The 6,863-nt window shown below is 48.0% G+C and overlaps 1 long non-coding RNA gene across 1 annotated transcript; it reads left to right on the top strand.

The window, feature by feature from the left end:
- The first annotated feature begins 677 nt into the window (after positions 1-677).
- LOC103345751 (uncharacterized) lies at positions 678-6,546 on the top strand. Its single transcript, XR_515525.3, has 4 exons — positions 678-1,009; positions 2,637-2,722; positions 4,173-4,287; positions 5,160-6,546. It is a non-coding gene; the product is annotated as an uncharacterized lncRNA (long non-coding RNA).
- Positions 6,547-6,863: the final 317 nt, after the last annotated feature.

The following is a 6,863-nucleotide window of genomic DNA, read 5'->3' on the forward strand; positions in this document are numbered from 1 at the left end:
GAGGCAGCAGCGATGGAGTAATTAGACACTAATTAATTTGCATTTCACAGGGATGTTGTGGAGAGAGCTGCTATGATGAAAGGCCTCTTGGAGCGGGGGGGGGGGGGGAAGCTGGTGCTCACAGAGCGTGCGGAGCAGGCGGCACCCAGGGTACCAGTGTAGGGAGCAGGTGTGGACGTGGGTGGGCCCCTGCAGTGCCCATGACGGGTCCTAAGAGTGGTTCCCGCCCCTGCCGAGGGCGTGGCCCTGGGATGCTGTTTTCTGTTCTTGGGGACAAGAGGAGGAGAAGCCAGGAGAGACAGTGACCAGTACATGTGGACACACCTGCCTTTTCTGGAGCAGGGGTGGCGTACGCTTCCTGGGAAGGGCCATCCTGTACGTAACATAGGCTCTTCTTTGTAAATGATGCAAAAAAGCACCCTTAGTTCTGAGGCCATTTTGCTTTTCAACATGAAATGTGGAACCCAAGGCTGAGCTAACAAGTCCCCAGGGGCACACAGGGCCCCCTGAGAATGCAGAGGGTCTACGGCCCCTGGGAGGGAGGCTTCCTGGGAGCTGCTGAGGGCTGCGCGGTCAGACGCCGCTCTTGCTGGCTGGACAGAGCTGGGGCCGTGTGCTTAGCCTGTGTTCTGCTGCTGTCATAGCGACAGTGGGAGTGGGTGGTTCACAAAGAAAACTTTACTCGCTCACAGTTCCGGAGGCTGCAAGTCTGATATGGGATGACCACCCAGGGGAGGGCCTCGTACTGCCGCAGAGCACACTGGAAAGCAGAAGGGCAGTGGGTGCTTGAGGAAGAGAAAACTCAAGGGGCAACCTTGCTTCCCAACATCCTGCTGGCAGGAGAACCATCCAGGCCTGCAAGAGAGGCCCTGACCCCTCTCATAGACCGGGGCACCTCTTACAGGCCTCCCCTGCCTGCGCTACTGCAGGGACAGTCCAGTTCCACCCTGAGTTTCAGGGGAGACAGGTGCTGTTCCAACCACGGCAGCGTGTGAGGTCCTGGCTGCAGGTGAGGGACCCGACTTCTTCCCCTGGGGATGCCTCAGAGTTCACTCCCATGGAACTCAGCCTGTGACAGGCGACAGGGGGGCATCAGGGCTGCAGGCAGCAGTGGCCACAGGCTGTGCAACTTGACACTGGCAGGACTCACCTGGGGGGCAGGGCAGCCACAGGTTGCCATAGCAACCAGAGGTCCCTGAATGGCCAGGAGGTAGTGGGAGGGTGGAAGAGGAAGTGTGGGGTGGTGGGCACCTGGGGACCGGGTCTGGCCTTGGTCACAGCAGTGCTTTGTGGTTTTGGGCACAGACACCCCGCTGCTCCCTGAGTTCACGTTTCCCCATGAGTATCACCGGCTAGACTCTCTGATCCTGGCCGTGTCTCCTGTGACAGCTGTAACAAGTTACCATAAACTTGGTGGCTTTAAACAATGGGAATTTATCCTATCACAGTTCCCGAAGCTGGAAGTCCACAACCAGTCTCACTGGGCTGAAAGCAAGGTTCTCAGCAGGTGGGCTTCCTCTGGAGGCTCAGGGCGGGGCAGGAGAATTCATTTATTTCTTGCTTCTTCCAAAAACTGGTCATGCCGGCATTCCTTGGCTTGTGTTCCCTCGCCCCTATCCTTAATTCTAGCATCGCCAAATCCCAGTTCTGTCTTCCCATGGCCTTCCTCTGGGAGTCTCCTGCTGCCTGCCTCCAGGAAGCATAGCGCTGATGGCATTCAGCTCTCCCTCTGAGAACCCGGGACAGTCTCCTGTGGCCATGTCCACATACATCCTTTCTCCAAACAGGTCCAGTGCACCAGCTCCAGGGATGAAGCCTTGCCGTCTCCTCTGGCTTCAGCTCTGCTCAGGTTCTCCCTTCTGGGCTGTGGTTCTTCCTCCCGTGGCCCTGAGCGCTGGCTTGTGCAGCTCAGAGTCTTGTTCTGCTGAAAGCTGCTTGCCATGTGTGTCCACTGAATAGGAGGATCCCTCCGCAAGGTCATGGTTACATGGAATTAAAGCGGAAGCCCACATGTAGATATTTTCATGATACTAATTTCTGTGCGCTTTTTCAGAGTCCTGCGATGGGGGCTTAGTGAGCTAAGCCACTGCCTGCAATGCCAGTGTCCTATCTAAGAGCAGGGGTTTCAGTCCCGGCTGCTCCACTTCCCATCCAGCTCCCTGCTAATGTGCCCAAGTGCTTGGACCCAAGTGCTAATGTGCCACATGGGAGACCTGGATGGAGCTTCGTGCTCTTGGCTTCAGCCTGGACCAGCCCTGGCTGTTGGCAGTCATTTGGGGAGTGAACCAGCAGCTGGAAGATCAAATAAATAAATATTCCTAAAGCAGGCCCCTGGCACCGCTGTGGTGCTCCCACTGTTGGGTTTGTGGACAGCCAGGCCACAGCTCATGCATACTTACAGACGTGGGTGTCGGCCTTGGCGTCTTCCTGTGGTGCACAATTCAGCCAGGAAGTGAGTGCTCTTACAGTGTCCACGGTGCAGATAAGGAAGTGGGGATGAGATGTGCGGTCGCCTGCCCCAGGTCCCCAAAACAGGGCTGGCTGAAGGCACTCGGCGCCACCACACATGGCCTCACCGGCAGAAAGAGGGCTTCTCTGTGAAGCCATTCACCAAGTCGCTCCCTTTTGAACTCTAGAACGAGTCTCTGATCGGATCCTACAAACCGCAGGCAGATGCTGGACCTGCCGGGAGAAAGCTGAAAATGCAACTCGGTGCCTACAGGTAACAATGTATCATTAAAAAAAATCCAGGGCTTTCTCTTGATTGCCAGGAGTCCAGGCCCCTCTTACTTCTCTTCTAAAGCCTGCAGACCTGTCACTTTTCTGTGTGAGAGCTGGCAGAGGTGCCCTATGGCCTTGGGTGCTGTGTGGTCTGCGGAGCCCACCCCCAGCCTCCCATGTCTGGTGCCATCTGCCCCGTGGTGTCCCCTCCTGCCACATACCCGTGCCCGTTCTTGGCATTGGCTGGGCAAACACTTCAACACCTCAGCTGCCTCTGGACCGCTTGCCCCTGCCCCATGCCTGTCTCCAGAGGGGCTAAGATGAACATACGTAGCCCAGCCTTGTCTGCCCCGACCTCGAGGTCTGCGTGCATGCTTGTGTCTTAAATTCCATTCCCTGTCAGCAGCAAAGTACTCACAGGGGCCCAGGCTCTCTGCCACTACATTCTTCTGCTGCGATTTCTTTGCAGAATCTGACACAGTGTTTTTATGTGCAGGTGCTTCTGGAGACTAAAATTCAAAGCCAAATCAAATAGGAGGCTGAGGGTGCTTCAAGAAATTCCTGGAACGTGGAATTAAAAGATAAATTTATTTTGATGCAAAAAAAAAAAAAAAGTGAAAGTCATGCATAGGAGAGGTCTTTGAGAAGTTCATGGAAAATTCATGTTATCGGCCGGCGCCGCGGCTCACTAGGCTAATCCTCTGCCTTGCGGCGCCAGCACACCGGGTTCTAGTCCCAGTCGGGGTGCCAGATTGTGTCCCAGTTGCACCTCTTTCAGTCCAGCTCTCTGCTGTAGCCCGGGAGTGCAGTGGAGGATGGCCCAAGTGCTTGGACCTTGTACCCACATGGGAGACCAGGATAAGCACCTGGCTCCTGGCTTCGGATCAGTGTGGCGCGCTGGCCGCAGCAGCCATTGGAGGGTGAACCAACGGTGAAGGAAGACCTTTCTCTCTGTCTCTCTCTCTCTCACTGTCCACTCTGCCTGTCAAAAAAAAAAAATTAATGTTATCAAAAAACTACGCACGGATTTCTATTTATTTATTTTTTTGCACCAAGTAAACTTATCTTTTAATTCCATTTTCCACAAACATTTTGAAGGACTCTCGTATCTATGACCAGCAATGAACACTGGCCATTTGCTGAAGAATAAATAGTTTAACCAAGAAATTCAGCCCATGAATTCAAGTGAAGCAAGGGCTGATACTCTAAGTCTCAGACTCCCGAGTTGGAAACATAGTAAAGAACAGTTGGGAAAGCAGCAGAAGATGGACCAAGTGCCTGGGCCCCTGCCACCCACATGGAGGCCTGGATGGAGCTCCTGGCTCCTGGCCTCAGCCTGACCCAGTCCTGGCCATTGCAGCCATTTGTGGAGTGAACCAGCAGGTGGAAAACTCTGTCTCTCTCTCTCTCTCTGTAACTCTGCCTTTCAGCTATTTTTTTCTTTCTTAAAGTAACAACTGAGACCACCATCGGACCTGGACTGCCCCTGCCTCTCCTCCCCAGGCCACTCCACAGCAGGGGTCATGAATCCAGCCCCAAACTGAGCTCCCTCCTCATCTATTCTGGGTATGAACCCCTTAGTAGATGTATGCTTTGCAAATACAAACCTCTGGTTTATCTCTTCATTCTGGTGATTATTTTCTGTGTTGGACAGATGGCTTTTAGTTTGATGTAATCTTCTTGCCCCCCTCCCTTTTTTTTTTTGCTTTTGTTGTCTCTGATTTGGGTTTCATATCCAAAAAAATCACTGTGCAGGCAAATGTCATGGACATTTTCCCTATGTTTTCTTCTAGATTGTTCTGATGTTTCAGGCAGGTCTTATGTTTAAGTCGTAAATCCACTTCAATTGATTTTTGGATATGGTGTGGGAAGGGGTCTGGCTTCATTCTGCTGCATGCAACTAAGCACTATTAATTGAAGAGACTTGTTCCTGTATTGTGTGTTCTTGGCAATTTTGTCAAAAACTAATTGATCATAATGTAAGGATTGACTTCTGTGGTCTCTATTCTGTTCCATTGGCCTATGTCTGTTTTAATGCTGCGACTAGGCTGTTTCAGTTACTATAACTTCATAGTATATTTTGAAGCCAAGTAGGTGCCTCCAGATTTGTTTAATATTACATTGGCTATTTGGCATTTTTATGGTTCCATATAGATTTTTAAAAATTTCTGTGAAAAATGCCATTGGAATTTCAATAGGGAATGTACCCAATGCATAGATTGCTTTGGATAATAGGATAATAGGAACATTTTAACAATATAAATTATTCCAACCTGTGAATATGGGATATCTTTCTATTTGTTTGTATCTTCCTCAATGTTTTGTAGTTTTTGGTGTACAGGTTTTCCACCTCTTTGGCTAAATTTATTAAATGTAAAAGTTTTTTTTTTTTTTAATAGTTGATGTCACTGAGACTGTTTTCTTGACTTCCTTTTCAGATAGGCGGAATAGATTTGACTGAGCTATGGAAGACAGTTTGGAGATACCTCAGAAATCTGAATATAGTTCTACCACACGACCCAGCCATCCCACTCCTTGGAATTTACCCAAGGGAAATTAAATTGGCAAATAAAAGAGCTACCTGCACCTCAATGTTTATTGCAGCTCAATCCACAATAGCTAAGCCATGGAATCAACCTAAATGCCCATCAACAGAAGAATAGATAAAGAAATTATGGGATATGTACTCTATGGAATACTACACAGTGGTAAAAAAAAATGAAATCCGGTCATTTGCAACAAAATGGAAGAATCTGAAAAACATCATGCTGAGTAAAATAAGCCAGTCCCAAAGGGACAAATACCATATGTTCTCCCTGATCTGGGAGAATTAATAGTGCTCCTAAAATGAAAGCTATAGAAGTGAAACTGACACTATGAGAAGCAATGACTTGATCAGCCCTTGTCCTGACTGTTGAGGAACAGCTTACTATTTTATGCTTTTTATTATTTTCTTTTCTACTTAATACCATTGGTTGAATTCTTTACTTAACAAATAATTATTTTTAGGTGTTTAAATTCAACTGAAAATTGATTCCTGTTAAAAATAAGAGTGGGAATAAGAGAGGAAGTAGATGTACAATTTGGCACATGCTACTTGCCTTGAGACTCCAAATCCCATTAAGTTGGCAGGTGCCAATGCCATCTTACTAGTTAAAGTGATCAGTTTAAGTTCATAACTGATCATGAAGATAGGATTAAGTGTTAAAGGGATCACATAAATAAGACCAGTGTCTGCTAATAATAATTGATAGAATTAAAAAGGAGAGAATGATCCAACATGGGAAACAGGCCACACAGCAGACTCATAGAATGACAAATGTCCTAAACAACACTCTGGCCTCAGAATCAGCCCTTAAGGCAGTTGAATGGTTAAAAAGCCCATGAGAGTTTCTCAGGCATGGAAAGGCAAGACACTGTGGCAAAACAGACCTACATGAAAGATCTCTGTGAGTGAGATCCCAGTGGAAAGAATGGGCCATCAAAGAAAGAAGTACCTTTCTCTGAAGGGGGGAGAGAACTTTGATTATGGCCTTGTCTAAATAAGGTCGGAGTTTGTGAACTCAAGAGGCTTCCATAGCCTTGGCAGCTCATGACCAGAGCCTCGAGTGATTACTGATGTCATAAATAAGAGTGTCAATTGTTAAATCAACAACAGGAGTCACTGTGCACTTACTCCCACGTCAGATCTCTGTCCTAATGTGCTGTACTGTGTGAATTAACAGTAAAACTAGTATTCAAGCAGTACTTTATACTTCATGTGTCTGTGTGGGTGCAAACTGTTGAAATCTTTACTTAATATAGAGTTGATCTTGTGTATATAAAGATAATTAAAAATGAATCTTAATGAAGAATGGGATGGGAGAAGGAGTAGGAGGTGGGATGGTTTGCAGGTGGGAGGGAGGTTATAGGGGGAAGAACTGCTATAATCCAAAAGTTGTACTTTAGAAATTTATATTTATTAAATAAAAATTTTCTATTAAAATAAAGATTTGAGTAAAAGACAAACCCAGCAAGTGCTTGGCTGTGGAGAATCAGCAGGGGCAGTGTGGGTGACTGGGTGTGCATGGTGGGGCCTTGTTCAGAGATGGGCACTGGAATACAGGGGACCAGCACGTGGAAAAAGGGCACAAAAGGGGAAT

This window comes from Oryctolagus cuniculus, chromosome 12 (assembly GCF_964237555.1).
Source record: "Oryctolagus cuniculus chromosome 12, mOryCun1.1, whole genome shotgun sequence".
Classification (NCBI taxonomy): domain Eukaryota; kingdom Metazoa; phylum Chordata; class Mammalia; order Lagomorpha; family Leporidae; genus Oryctolagus; species Oryctolagus cuniculus.